Source organism: Pinus tabuliformis, chromosome 7, assembly GCF_031772625.1.
Source record: "Pinus tabuliformis cultivar Carrire ecotype Pingquan chromosome 7, CPIR1, whole genome shotgun sequence".
In the NCBI taxonomy this organism is placed as follows: Eukaryota; Viridiplantae; Streptophyta; class Pinopsida; order Pinales; family Pinaceae; genus Pinus; species Pinus tabuliformis.
Window position 1 is genome coordinate 447,085,706 of NC_142293.1, and position 16,543 is coordinate 447,102,248.

General features: G+C 37.2%; 1 long non-coding RNA gene across 1 annotated transcript; it reads right to left on the bottom strand.

Moving 5' to 3' along the window:
* Positions 1 to 1,484: 1,484 nt before the first annotated feature.
* On the bottom strand, positions 1,485 to 2,209 carry LOC149247899 (uncharacterized). The gene is made up of 2 exons (XR_016265669.1): positions 1,904 to 2,209; positions 1,485 to 1,816 (listed from the first exon to the last, which is right to left on the bottom strand). It is a non-coding gene; the product is annotated as an uncharacterized LOC149247899 (long non-coding RNA).
* Positions 2,210 to 16,543: the final 14,334 nt, after the last annotated feature.

Sequence of the window (16,543 nt, forward strand, 5' to 3'; positions counted from 1 at the left end):
AACACACCATAAATAGAGGTTCTTGGAGGTTAGGTGGAAGAAATAGGAAATGCATAGAGAAGCCAATGATAGTATGCATTTAATAGTTTGGTTTTTTTGTCCCATGTAAATGTGAATAATATTATATACTGTATTTTAAATGAATTGAAACTTATTTATGAGGTTAAGTGTGATGTCCCATGTAAATGTGAATATTAATATTATTTACTGTATTTTAAATGAATTGAAACTTATTTAAGTTTATATAAATAGAAATTTTGTTTTAATTGTTAAAAGAAATGGAGTGTTGGAATTTTAGAAAGTAAATGAATTGATTTAATTTCATGAGAGGGTATCTATCAAAAGGGTGATGGATGAAATTCTCAAAAAACAGTTAGGTTGGGTAGCTACCCAACTCTAACTACTCCTATGAAAGTTTTATTCCAAAATATATTCCAAAATATCAAGAGGATGAGGGCATCCACGATCAAGGAGAAGGGAGTAGAAGAACACCTAATGACATGGAAGAAAGGACTGTGCTGTAAGGATGGAGAGGAATGTGGTAGTTAAGTCTCGTCATGAACAAATATCTACTGTTGTTGAAGTTGAAGACTTAGATTCTTGAAGAGAAACCGAGGAATAGGTAGCTCGGGGGAGACAGAGGGCGTTGTGGAGCGAGTCTCAAGGTTGGGAGTCAAGTTAAGATTAAAAGTTTATATACAGTTCAGCCAGCCAAATAAGTACAATCTGGAAAACCTTGATTAGCTTTTATCAGATTATTTCCTCATTAATGTTAGATTGGGTATGGCCATTTGTTAATCTATATAAGTAAACAGATATTATCTATAGATTACAGTAATTATGTGCATGTTTATGATGGTTATTTCCTCATTAATGTTAGATTGGGTATGGCCATTTGTTAATCTATATAAGTAAACAGATATTATCTATAGATTACAGTAATTATGTGCATGTTTATGATGGTTATATCTAAATGATGATTTTATCTGATAACAAACCTTAAAGTGTAATTCTATTATAAATGAGATAAAACTCAGAACTAAGTAAATAAATCTGAACTAATTAAACTAGTAAAGAAGGAAATTTCAGCTAAGTAATATCAGATGTGTCAACCACGACTCGGGTAGGAACCTTGACTATACAACTTCGTAGTTACTTTTACTAGTGGAAAAGAAAACTAGAATCTTGTTCTAACTTAATCAGAGAAGAAAACAAATAATGAGACAGAAAATCTTTACCACAAATTTCGTGAGGAAATTATATAATTTACAGTGCAATCATTTGAGAAAAAACACTGCAGAACCTCCGTGAGGGTTCTATTAAATAATTAGTAGATAGAGTGGTAGAAACTGGAATTCATTTAAAAAAAAGGATGAAATATACATTTTTAACATACTCGATACCTAGGGTCAGTAAAACACAATCATGTAAGTAATATAGAGAAGCGGTAGACCCTTAAGTCTTTTAAAATGAAAGATACTGTATACAGAAGAAAACATAGACCCTTAGGTCAAAATTCTAATAATAAAAAACATTGTCTCACGATAGTTAGAGACTCGAAGTCTTGTTACACAAAATGTATGATATTCAAGATCTAGAAACCCCTTAGTTGAGCCTAGAAGAGTGTTTCAGCTCTCAGAAAGCGTCATAGACCATGAGTCATAATTAAATAGAAATAGGGACCAAAGATTTTTGAAAGTACACTTTCATCTTTCTCAGATTTAAAATTTAAGTTCTCATACCCGCTGAAATGTGTAAGGAGAATTTGGAGAGTCGACAACCGGAGCCAGGCCACCAGGTCCTAAACCTGTAAACCCTATCAACACAATCGATTACGATAACTATCATTTGAAAGAGAAAAACAATTACATCGGAAATAAAATCTTTACAAAATATTTCTTACCCGGACTGACGAAGAGTCCCTGAGGCATTCCTTTGACAGTGCATATAGCCATTGTAGTAAGTTGTTGACAAGTGAAGGTGTTCACAATATTGGGAGGCCTCACCAGAGCAATACCGCATACAAATTAACAGAAGTTAAGGGCCAGTTCATACTCACAGTGAAATCCTCCATTCGAGAGCTAGAGCCGAACCATTCAACCAGGAAAACTGCAACAGGAAAGCCCTTTCCAAGCCTGGCGAGGGCGTAAAGTTGCAAGCAGCAACCACCACTGTCCGATGTGTAGCAACAATGAGAGCCCTTGATGGGGAATAGTCAACCAAGCAGCATGGAGCCAGTTGTCCACCGTAAAGACATCTCTAGAGGAACAGCTCCTATTTCCTTGGCAAGTGGCCATCCTTCATTTATGTCCACCTTAAAGGAATGGTACAATCTCGCAACAGATCAAACAAGTTTAATAAATGATAAATGTATTTGACTATAATATAGGGAGCCTTATGAAAGGTTGTGGGTAAAGTTCAAATGACACCATCAGTTATGTAATGAATGTGAAAATCTTTAAACAAATGCCTTGTACCCAAAATATTTATATGTACAATGTATATAAATCCGCATGCGTAGAGAGTTTCTAATTTAACTCTATATTGCAATAATTCGTTAATTATTCTTTTAATAATGAAATGCTGATTATATTATATGGTAAAATAATTTTTTACATGGGTTCATGACATACGGTATCAGAGCGCTTAGGTTGCCAAGCTGAGAGTTTCTAATTTAACTCTATATTGCAATAACTCGTTAATTATTCTTTTAATAATGAAATGCTGATTATATTATATGGTAAAATAATTTTTTACATGGGTTCATGACATACGGTATCAGAGCGCTTAGGTTGCCAAGCTGAGACCTTCAGAACGAAGAAATAACAAATTTTGTAATATGCACGTAGGAAGTAGCGAGCAGTAAGTGTGAGGAGAACATGGAACCTACCACCCGGCTCTGCAATGGGACAAGACCCACGTCATTTCACGAAGGCAATCTTGAAGTATGGTTACCGCTGGGTAGGGAGCCACGGAACACGACATAGATATTATGGTGACTGTGCAAGAGTTAAAGGATGAAATGTCATGGTTACAGGCAGATAATGGAATATTAATGCACGAACAAGAAAAAATTATGAAGAGTCCATGTGATAGGCAAAATAATCAGTCACTAGTTCCCAGCACTAAACATAGAACTATATTAGGGGAACAAGAGTTCCAAATAGAAGATGTGGAAACCGGTGGTGGTGAATAAAATCGTGAAGAGGAATCAGATAATGTGTCCAACCACAGGGCATAGAAGAGGTAGAAAGTGGAACTTTAGGGTGGGTTTCGAATGATAAAGCCTCCTCTCTTCGACGGCGAGCAAGATGAAGTGGTAGAAGCATGGCTCATAAATATGAATACATATTTCCAACTGTATGAATATGACCATAATTTGAAGGCTCGTTTGGCTATTTGCTAGCTATAAGGAAAGGCCACACTATGGTGGGAGGAAGTAAAGATAGATCAAGGAGTGAATGAACAAAGTATAACTTGGGAAAATTCTAGAGATATTTTAAAGAAAAATACCTAACAGAAAGATTTTATGATGAAAAATCTAAAGAATTTCATGATCTCTGGTTAGGCCAAATGTCCATGGATGAATTCATAACAAATTTCATGTCGTTACTTCGATATGTGCCTTACATACGTGAAGAAAAATCAAAGGTGCAATGATTCACCAACTACTTACCCTTATTTATGAAGGAACGGTTGGAATTTGAAAACCCAAAAACCATGGATAAAGTAATTCATCAGGCACAGATTTGCTATCAGCAAAATAGACTAAAAGGGGACGTGATCAAGAAATGGAATGATAAAAAGGGAAATAAAATTTTCCCTAATCACAAAGGGAATAAAATCTTAGGTAGCAAAGGATTGTACAAGGGACAAACCAATAGGAATTTCAATAAAAATCTGCCCAAATTTAAAGCACCAAGCGAAGCTACAACTAATGAGCAAACTGGTAGAACTAAAGCAGAGTTAGCTACAAGGCCCCATGTACAGTGTTGTGGATGTCGAGGCCTGCATTATGTCAAGAACTGCCCACAATGCAAGGGAGATGACCATATTTCTCAATTACAAAAAGCTTCTACAGTGGGAGAGATAACAAGGAGTTTCCATAAAATTAACGCTCCCCTGGAAGATCATCAGGTAGAACTTCAGCCAACGATGGTCAAATTTGAAGGTAAATTTTTTTACCAAACTGTATCTATTTTGATTCACCCCGGGGCTACTTTGAGTTACATTATCCCCAATATTGTGGAACAATGTAAATTTCAAGCGCTAAAGTTTAATAATTCATGGTTAGTACAACTAGCCACAGGAGCCAAAATAGGAGTTTTCACCAAGGTTAGTAATTGCCCGCTAGAGCTAGCTAACTAGTCCATCATGGGAGATTTGAATGTACTACCATTAGGATCATACGACATCCTTATAGGCATGGACCAGCTAGAAAACAATTGGTCTCTTATTAGCTCCAAAACCAAAACCATTCATTTCTGCGATGATAAGGGAGAAAGGCAAGAAATGCAGGGCATTCAGAATCCTCTGCAAATAAGACCTATATTAACTTCCCAATTAGAAAAATTCATCATAAATGCCTACCAAATTTTTTCCATACAAGTAGGTTATGCTCGTGACTCTAAGCAAAAATCTGCTGCTTTAGAGAATATACCGATGATACAAAGTTTTCGAGATGTTTTCCCTAAAGAAATTCTGGGTCTACCCCCAAAAAGAGACATATATTTTACCATTGAGCTAATTCCTGGAGCTACCCCAGTATCGTGAGCCCCTTAATGTATGAAGTATACCTGAACTGACAGAATTCAAAATCCAGCTACAGGAGTTGCTAGATAAGAATTATATACGACCCAGTGTGTCCCCTTACGGAGCTCCATTATTATTCGTTAAGAAAAATATGGAACATTGTGAATGTGCATGGATTACCATCACTTGAACAAACTGACCATTAACAATAAATACCCCTTACCCCATATAGATGAATTATTTGATCAAGTTAAGGGGGCAATTGTTTTCTCCATGATTGGCTCTAATCAGCTATCATCAAATCCAGATAAAGGAGGAAGATATAGCAAAAAAAACTTTCAGAACTCATTATGGGCATTATGAGTTCATGGTGCTGCCTTTTGGACTGACTAATGCCCCATCAACCATCATGTGTCTCATGAACATCGTATTTCATCAATACTTAGACAAGTTTGTGCTGATCTTCATTGATGACATACTGATCTACTCACAGAGCATGGAAGAACATAAGGAGCATCTCCGCATCATTCCTCAAGTCCTAAGAGAACACGAGTTGTATGCCAAATACAACAAGTGTGACTTCTTCAAGGAACAAATCCAATACTTGGGACATACTATCACCAAGGAGGGAATCATAGTAGACCCAGAGAAAATAAAAACTATCATCGAGTGGCTGGTATCAAAAGATGTGGCGAACATAAGATCGTTCATGGGCCTAGCTAGATATTATAGCTGATTTGTGGAAGGTTTTATAGGGTGGCATACCCTATTACCTCTCTGTAAAAGAAAGGAAGAGCCTCTAGATGGACTCCTGATTGCTAAAGGAGCTTTGAGCAGCATAAGAATCTACTCACCACTGCCCCAATTTTGAGTATTTCTAATCCTAACAAATAATATGTAGTGTGTACTCATGCTAGCAAGGAGGGGGTAGGTGGTGTAGTAATGCAAGGGGTAGGGTTATAGCCAATGAGTCAAGAAATCTCAAATAACACGAACAAAAGTATTATGCGTATGACTTGGAGTTAACAACAATGTTTCACACCTTGAAAATGTGGAGACACTACTTATTTTGCAAGAAATTTTTGTTATTAACAGATCATCACAGCCTGACAAGCTATTTCAAATAGCCCACATTAAACACTAGGAAAGCCCATTGGGCTGAATTCCTAAGAGGATTTGGTTTTAAAATCAGTCATTTCAAAGGAAAGGAAAACCGGGTTGCAGATGCTCTAAGTCAGAAAGTAAACTGCTTATATGAAATCTGTTTTAGTGAGTCATAAACTAACTTCTATGAGCAGATTCATGAACCAACCATGCAAGATTTAGCATACAAACATTTGTGGTAGTAAGCAAAAGTTATAAACAACCATAAACAACAAATGGGATATGAGGTTACTCCAAATGAATTACTAATTAATAGAAAAAGGCTATATGTACCTAACCAAAAATTTATTAAAGATTTAATCTTAGATGAATATCATAAAATCCTTTATGCAGGACACCCAGGATATCAGAAAATGATTTCTGCCCTTAGAAATGATTTTTCTTGGCTTGGTATGAAGAAAGAAGTAGCAGAATATTTAGGACGTTTTTTGGAATCCCAGCAGGTAAAAGGAGAGCACTAGCACTTAGTAGGGCTAGTCCACCCACTACCTATCCCTGAATGGAAGTGGGAGACCATATCTATTAATTCCATTATCAGACTACCTAAATCAAAAAAGTTAAATGACTCTATCATGTTGTTAGTAGATAAGTTGAGCAAATATGCTCATTTCACACCCATTCAATAAACTTATAAAGTGGTACAAATTGCTAACATTTTTATGCAAAATATTTTTAAATTGCATGGTCTACCCAAGATGATCATTTTTTACCGAGATGTGAAATTTAAGTCAGCCTTTTGCAAGGCCCTGTTTGAGGGACTAGGCATCTAACTACACTTTAGTATCACATATCATCCTCAAACGGATCAAACAGAAACAATAAATCAAGTTGTTGAAGACATGTTGTGAGCCTATGTAATGCAACGTCCATCAAATTTGGAGGATTAGTTGCACTTAGTAGAATTTTCCTACAATAATGGGTACCATAAATCTTTACGGATGAGTCCCTTTGAAGTATTATATGGGTATAAGGGCAGGACACCTTTGAGTTGGAGTGGCCCAGAAGACAAACTAATGTTGGGACCAGATATGCTAGATGAGATGTAGAAGATGGTGACAAGTGTATGAAGTAATTTAAAGGCTGCTCAATACTGGCAAAAGAACTTTGCTGATTGAAAAAGGAGCTTCCTAGAGTTTCAAGTGGGAGAGAAAGTTTACATATGGGTACGAGCCAAGAAAATCACCTTCCAGTGGACTGGATGTGCTAAATTAGCACCCCGATTCTTCGGGCCTTTTCAAATTTTAGCTCGAATAGGGCTAGTAGTGTACTGGCTTGCTTTACCCAGTCATATTTGTGTACACAACATTTTTCATGTTTCTTTAATTAAGAAATACATTTATGATGTGTAGAATTTCCCACTATAGATCAACAAATTATGCAATATACTAAAGCAAAATACCAGATCTACTTCTACAACAAACTTGCAGAAGCTTAATCGAATATGAGTAAGATCAAATAGAACACATATAACTGAGAATGAGAAATAAATCACACAAGAACACAAAAGAATACTCTAGGGAAAGCCTCAGCTAAAAACCCGGATCTCTATATTATTATACAAGTGGAAATATTTTCAGATTACACAAAGCTTTAGCTCACAAGCCATCCAGCTCTCAACACAATCGAACAATACAACTCACATACTGAATAGACAAAACATATGCCTTCCTCCAGCCCTCCAAGCCTCCTATTTCCTTGCACAATTTCTCTTGGGCTCCAATGTTGCCACCTGTGTGAATTGGCCTCATCACAGAACCATCAAACTAAAAAGTAACTATGCAATATCCAAGGAAAGAATTCCTTATGCATGCAAGATATCCTCCATGGAATATTCTTGCAACTGATAGTACATTTTCCCATCACATGATCTCAATTGGGTCTCTAACTGAACTGACATGCATGAGTTATTTTTGAGAGAATATTCAGTTAGCTGAAGTGCAGTGGTTACATGCATGCATGCATTAACTAACTAAACTCACAATCAATTCCACAAACCATTGGAACTAATCTAACTGGACTTAACTCAGATAACTGAGATAACTAATTACAACTCAAAGTACAATTCATCCTAATCTCCTTAATCAAGGGATAACTTCCTCAATCAATGGAGAAACTGTTGCATGTCTTCACATAGACTTCATGTTTGATATCCTACAACTAATTTACTCAAGTTAAATTAATTAGTTATTTTACAAACAACTGCTAAGATCAAATTCGAATCTTAATTCTCAATTTTAGTGCAGGGACTAACTAAAATTGGAATCTATCCCAAAATGCTATTTATAGCAGTGCTATTTTTAGCATTTCTTGTTTCTATTTTCAACACTCCCTCTCAGCAAGAAAGGGATTATCAATAACCCCAATCCTGTCTTTGTGGAACTCGAACTTGCATTTTGTCAATGCCTTAGTCAAAATATCTGCATCCTGCTCCTCGATCGAAACATGCAGCAACAACATGATCCTTTTCACCGCACAGTCTCGAAGAGGATGGTACTGGATATCAATGTGCTTGGACCTATCATAAAAAAAACGGATTCTCAGAGAGTTTGATACAACTCTAATTGTTGCAGTAGATCACAATTGGATCCATCCTCCTACCAAACTATCCCAATAAAATCTTTCGCATCCAAATGGCCTTATATGTTTCTTGACTGGCAGCCATGTATTCAGCCTCTGCTGAGCTAAGTGCAACTAAACTCTGGTTCTTTCTGTACTAGGAAACTACAACTGAACTAAGGTTGAAGATTCCTCCAGAAGTTCTCTTCCAGTCTGATGGAATCCCCGCCTAATCCGCATCTGTGAAGCCCTAAAGCTTCACTCCCTCTGTCCATTTGTACCACAATCCATACTGAGATGTGCCTCTGAGCTATCTTAGCACATGCTTCGCTACCTTCCAAAACAACTTGGTAGGCTGAACCATAGATTCACTCAGCTGGTTCACCGTAGAGCATAAGTCTCGTCATGTGTTCACTAGATACATTAGTGAACCCACAAGTTGCTGATAAACAGTAGCAGCTACTACCTCACTTAAAGTAGCATCCTCCTTCCTCCAGTTACCAGCTAGAGGAGTCTGCATGGGCTTGCACTTCTCCATGTGGAACCACCTGAGTATCTCATTGAAATTTTTACCTTGTGACACAAAAGCTTCTCCATCCTTCTGCCACACTTCCATGCCTAGAAAGGCATGCATAAGACCCATGTATTTCATTTCAAACTCTCTTCTAAGGTCCTCTTTGCAAGACTTGATTAGCTGATCATCACCTATCAAGATCAGATCATTGACATAAAGAGAAATGATCAATGGCTTACCTTCTAACATGATGTGGTAAAGGTTCGCATCTGCTTCACTCTTGGTGAATCCCAACCCAGTGAAATAACTATCGATGCTGGTGTACCAAGCACGGGGTGCTTGCTCCAGCCCATACAAAGCCATCTTGAGTTAGCACACATGTGACTCACGATCGAAGGTCTCGAAACCTTCTGGCTGCTCAATGTACACCTCCTCCTCAATCTTCCCATTCAGGAACGTTGTCTTCATCTCCATCTGATGGATCTTCCAACCCATATGAGCTAATAGTGCCAACGTCGATCTCAGAGATGAGTACCTTGCTATAGGAGCAAAAGTCTCCTTGCAGTCGATCACCTCGACCCATGAGAAACCACGGGCAACAAACCTTGCCTTATGTTTCTCAACACTACTATCAGCTGCCTACTTTACCTTGTAAATCCTTCTCGAACTCACCACTAACTTATCCTAAGGTCTTGGGACAACATCCCAAAAACAGTTCCGAACAATGGAGTCGTACGCCTCCACCATTGCATCAACCCAGACTGGTTGCTGCATTCCCTCCTCAAATGAAGAAGGTTCGGACTCTACACACTCACTAACCAGGGCCATGTAACTAGTGTACCGCTTGAGCGACCTCCTCTATCTGCACTGAGAAGATAGTTGTCCCACATTCTCCCGTGCATTCATCATCAACCTATCGACTTCCCTTGAGAATTTCCACCCATATCTGGAAGACTCAACATGAGTGGATGTCTCCACTCCTATATCCTTTGCATGCGGTTACTCTCCATCAATTTGAGGCTCCTCCTCCTTAGGAACTAAAATTTCCTCCTCTACATGCAACTTGAGCTCTCTCTCAATTGATACTCGCATGGCTTTTTGCTTGTCCAACTTCAGATCTCTACGTACCACTATCCTCTGACTGGTAGGTAGGAACACCTGATAGTTGTGGGGTTTATCAGTGTACCCCACAAGTATTCCCAACTTAGCTATTGGATCTAGCTTCTTTCGGGCATCTCTGGTCACATGGCAATAAACCAATGATCCAAAGATCTTGAAGTGACTCACTTCTGGTCGCTTCCCAGAAAAGGCCTCCATAGGTGTCTTCATTCCCAATATACAGTGCGAGATTCTATTATGCTAGGATACTATTGTATTGCATGCCTTAGCCCACAAATGAAGTGGTAGGCTTTGGTCATGCAACATCTCTCGAGATGCTCCAACAATCGATTTGTTCTTCCTTTCAGCCACCCCATTCTACTATGGTTTATGGGGTGTCGTCAACTCTCGTTTAATTCCTTATGTAGTGTAGAAGTCCTTAAATTGTTGGGATACATACTCTCCACAATTGTCACTACGCAACACCTTTATTTTCATTCCAGATTCTTTCTCTACCAAGGCTTTAAACTCACAAAACCTCAAGAAGGTCTTATCCTTATTTTGCATAAAGTAGATCCAACGTCTACAGGAAAAATCATCAATAAAAATAACATGGTACCTTTGTTTAGCAGTGGAGGCTGTAGCGAATGGTCCACAAACATTGTGTGAACTCACTCTAGGATTTCTCCAGCTCTACTGTCTCAATCCTAAAAGGAAGATTTCACATACTTACCCAAGGTACAACCTTTGCATGTATCCATATGCTCCAGTTTTGCCTTAGGAAGTCCGATAGAAATCTGTTGCATGATCTTCAAGGCTCCATGGTGCAAGTGGACCAATATTCTATGCCATGGCTTTGAAACTCAATGTAGCATAGTCGTCTACCTCCAGCTTGTAGAGATTCTTTACTCGAATCTCGATCCTCTTGGTCTGTCTAATGCCAATATGCCTTAGGAATACCTTTACTTTACTAAAGAATACATCATAGCCTTTATCTTCTAGCATAGCAACGGACACAAGATTCTTCTTCAGACTTGGTAAATACTTTACATCAGTGAGTGTGAGAGGAGCTCCATGATCCCTCTGAAACAAAATAATACCTTCATTTGAAACATGGTACTTTACATCATCTCCCATCTTGATCTGCATCCGGAGATCCTTCTCCTCCAAGGTTCTGAAAAATATTCTTGTCACCAGTCATGTAGAATGAAGCTCCACTCTCCAGGTACCAAACACATCCCACCATTGATGAAAGCATACATGCGATGAGAGATAAGTCCAACTATAACTATCCCTTCGAGGATCCCTTCTTAGATTTCTTCTGTGGACAATTCATAGCATAATGGCCCACCTCATGAAAATGAAAGCATCACACTTTCGATTTGTTAAACTTCTTCCCACCGTGGGAAGAACTGGAATTGGAATGGGAAACATTCCCTTTCCCTTTCCTCTCCTTGTTCGCTAAGGCTAGATTTTCCTCATCATCTTTCTTTGATGAGGATCCATGTCTGGTGCTTCTTCCCATCTCCTCCATGAGATCCTACCAAAGTCGTTCCCAATCTCATAGTTTCTCTCTTCTATTTACCGAGTCTTGGTAGCTATGCCAGCTTTTAGGAAGACCTAGGAGTGCAAGACTCACCATGTCATCATCGGCTATCATCATCCCTACACTTCTAAGCTCATCCCTACAGGTGGTGAGCTTGTTCAGATATGTAGAGATTATGTCACCCTTTTCACACTTGATTTTCCTAAGCTTGTCTTTCAGCACTAACTTCCTCTGATCGCTGCTGTTCTGATATAGATTTTTGAATTTTTTCCACATTGAAAACGATGTCTCCTTTCCATGGACACTCGAGACTATGTGGTCTCGAACTCCCTCTAGAAGTATTCTCCTTGCTCTAGCCACACATTTCTTCCATTTCACCAATTTTGTAGCATTAGCCGCTGCTGGCTTGGGGACTTGTTGATCAATGAAATCCTTTAGACTATTATCCTCTAATACTGCTTCCATGTGATCCTTCGAGGCTATATAATTCGAGTTTCCATCAAGGGCATACTCGAGTCTTAACCGTTGAATGCCATTGGTGAAATTGAGATGTGATAAGAACTCGATTTCTATATTTAGGAACTTCATCCTTCGAAATTCTCCCTTCTTGTATACTATTCTTTGCTTTGATCACCTTTTCTTCGATTCCTTGTGGAATTTCCCACTGTAGATCAACAGATTATGCAATATACTAAAGAAAAATACCAGATCTACTTCTACAACAAACTTGCAGAAGCTTAATCGAATATGAGCAAGATCAAATAGAACACATATAATTGAGAATGAGAAAGAAACCACACATGAACATAGAAGAATACTCTGGGGAAAGCCTCAGCTAAAAACCCTGATCTCTATATTATCATACAAGCGGAAATATGTTCATATTACACAAAGCTTTAGCTCACAACCATCCAGCTCTTAGCACAATCGAACAATACAACTCACAAACTAAATAGACACAACATATGCCTTCCTCCAGCCTTCCAAGCTTCCTATTTCCTTGCACAGTTTCTCTTGGGTTCCAATGCTGCCACCTTTGTGAATTAGCCTCATCAGAAAACCATCAAACTCAAAAGTAATTGCGCAATCTCCAAGGAATGAATTCCTCCTGCATGTGAGAGATATCCTCCATGGAATATTCTTGTAACTGATAGTACACTGTCACATCACCTGATCTCAACTAGGTCTCGGACTGAACTGACATGCATGAGTTAAGAATATTCTGTTATCTAAAGTGCAACTGTTACATGCATACATGCATTAACTAATTCAACTCACAATCAGTTCCACAAACTGTTGGAACTAATCTAACTGAACTTAACTCAGATAACTGAGCTAACTAATTACAACTCAAAGTACAACTCATCATGATCTCCTTAATCAAGGGATAACTTCCACAATCAATGGAGAAACTATTGCATGTCTTCACATAGACTTCATGGTTGATTTCCTACAACTAATAAACTCAAGATGAATTAATTAATTATTTTACAAATAGCTGCTAAGCTCAAATTCAAATTTTAATTCTCAATTTTAGTTCATGGACTAACTAAAATTGGAATGTATCCCGAAATTCTATTTATAGAAGTGTTATTTTTAGCACTTCTATTTTTAGCATTTCTTGTTGCTATTTTCAACATCATGCTAAACACATAATAAATTGGCAAAACATTCAGTCGAGTCAGAAAGGTTAGAACTCTAAAAATTCCATCCCTGGTTCTAGCTCACAACTATTGGCATACAAATATGAATTTAGGGGTAAATGAAATAAGAAGGGAAAGTACACCCCACTCGTGGTGGTAAGTGCCGTAGAATGTTAAGCCCAAAGCAGGGTCTACAAAATCTAGAGCTCTATTCGCCCTATGTAAAATATGGTGGTATTGATTTATTGTCCATCCAAGCCACATTCTTGGAACTCATTACAATTTGTAATGGTGATGACCATAGTCGATATTCCCATTTTCACGTGATGGTATATTGGTGGGCCCTTACATATTTCCCTTCACCTACTTCTTGTCTAACATTCAATGTCTAATGGACTTCAATGGTGATCCTACACTAGTTGGAAGCATATTTTGAATGGTCCTATTCTATCATGTTTTGAGTATGGGCTTCCTCGTCATTGGAGTTAGGGTGGGATAGCTTGCTCTTGTTCCCATGATAAGTCTCATAATTATGAGAGCATACCCCCTATGAATTCAAGCTAAGTTTGTTAGGGAAGAGGTCCACGAGTTCCATCAAGAAAGGAGGTTTCCACACAATTGGTATGTGGATGAGGAACTTAGAAACTAGCTCCAAATCTAGATACATAAGTATTATCATAAAATGGAATAATATTGTGATATAAAGACTTATTGGAAAAGCTTTGTGATGAGGATACACAAGGAGTGCTCCTTTAAATAAATAAAAGCATGTTATAGCTACATGAAATTAAGACATTGATGTCTATGTCAAAATCTTACATTACTACTCCTGCCGACAATTTGGAAGGGCTCCTTGTTGTCCCTATGCCTCTGTCAACTCGTGGGTAGATTATCAAATGAATTGCAACTTTTTTTTGTTATCAGTGTATATTTTTAAACACTCATACTATTGTGCCTATTACTGTTAGACATATGGACAAAACTTATTCTTTTCATGGAGGATGTTTGTTTTATTTCATTTCTAAACCATGAAATGAATAATTGGACTAATAATCATTTTTTTGTGGCCAGTGTGCTTTCCGTAGTTGCAAGCCAACAAAAACATTGATGTTATCCATCATTTTTTATTACTACACTAGTTATTAGCTTAGAGAGAATAAAAAAAATAGCTTGACATTTAGTATCAAAGCTTACTCCATGATTTATGGAGTTTCTTCTGCCCACCTATTCTATAATCTAAGTGCATAGTCTATTCAATTTATCCTTTTTCTCTCAAATCTACCTCATAATCCTTCCCTAAGCACTAATATTCAACCTAGAAAATTCCTAAAATTCCTCCACATGTCAAAAAGCCACACATATACTATGTTAATCAATAAAAATGAAATTGCTTACATTCTTTAGCATAGGTTATCATTCTATTATGCTTTATTTCTATCTCATCGAGCCATCTTTCTGAACCTATTATTTGTGTCTATATTTCAAAATGTGTTTTTAACACTTACTACATTATTTGGTGTTGGTCAACCATCCTTTAGTTCAAAAAACGAATTTAGGTAGGAATTTCATACAATTACATGAACTTTTGGTGCTAGAATTGAATGAGGCCTTGTCCTAATTATTGATCATAATATATTATTTTCCTAGATATGAGCTTTTAAGTGCCCAAGTGATATTAAGAAAAGAGCTTCACGTTGGATGTTAATTGAGCTCACTTGCATTTGAAGTTGTAGAGAGAACAAGCTTGCAACTATTTAGTAGAGGTCTTAGAGTTGTGTTGTAGGCTCGAAATGTCTGCCTAGACATTGGGGGAAAACCAACTAGTCAGGACCTTAGACCATATCCTTTTCCATTTGTAATTATGGCTCCGACTGGAGACTATGGGGCTAGTTTCGCTTAAAATAAATTATAATAAATTGATGGAGTATAAGTATAATGCTTTGATATGAATAAAACTAAATATAACAAGTATTTAAACTTAATATCTATCCCCAAAAAGCTATATGTATACATGATTTAAAAAGATCTCTTAAGAAACATGACAATATAGATTATCTGGTCATCATGATGTTAAAATGGAAAATTATAACTAATATAATTAAATAGTTGATTAGTTGATAAATTTGTCACATATATGAGATTTCATTGTTTATGCATATAATATATAATTCCAATCACACATATGAGTAGGGAAAACTGTATGACTGTTACAACACATATATGATAAACATAATCAAATTACCATTGAAATCCTAAACAAAGCAGTAATAGACAGGTAATAGTAACTGATAAATTGTAATTATGCTCATGAGAAAATGGTGGTGGTTTATCTTTCTATTAAGAGAAGCCTGGGTCACAATAGTGGGGGGGATTTATAGCCTCAAAATGAAATACAAATATAGCAAATAGAGAAAAAACTTGAAGTCGTTTTAACAAACAATGCATAAAATAAACCAAACATACATATTTATAATTGGTTATAGCAAATCATTTAGCCATGCGAAGAGGACTACTCTCCCATTCGTTGTCGTAGCTCATAGATATCTGCCATATTCTTCAATTTGGGTGGTGTTTACTGTTGAATCTGCATTTGGCTGATAAATATAGTGTCCCTTAATGCTGGCAACATGTGATTTGTGGTATTGGATAGGAACTTGAGCATCAACCACTGGCTGTGTGGTTTGACTAGAAACTGAGAATGGATTTCCAAGTCAATTTTAGATAGCTGATCAATTGTTTTAGCCCACCTTTTGGATGATTCCTGCCATGTTTTAGTGAGCATTTTGATATCTTGTAGTTCTCCCTCAGGGAAGTTTGATATGATATTTGCTCGGAACAAGTTATCATTGGTTGTCTCTATGAGATTATTAGAGATATCTCTCATACTGAACAATATTGCCTCTTCCTATTTAAGGAAAATCTCCCATTCTCTGAGGACTATTTACTTGTGTGAATATTCAATTCTGGGAAGATTGGTTAATCTCCCCTGAGCGCTATCCTGCCACATAAGGAAACCTACAATTTCTTCTTTTATATCATTAAAATCAGTTTTGGGGTTTGATAATTGGTCAACCAGGGAACTGGTTGTATGACATAAATCATGAATAATGGCCAACCTCTGACAAAACACAATTTGTTGTTGAGAAAGGAGAGTATTTAACTCTCCTACTTCCTTTTTGAACTCTACCAATTTAGGATTAACCTTTATTTATTCTATCATATTCTGTAACTCTTGTATCTCAGTGTCTCATGCCTGCAAATCAATGTCAT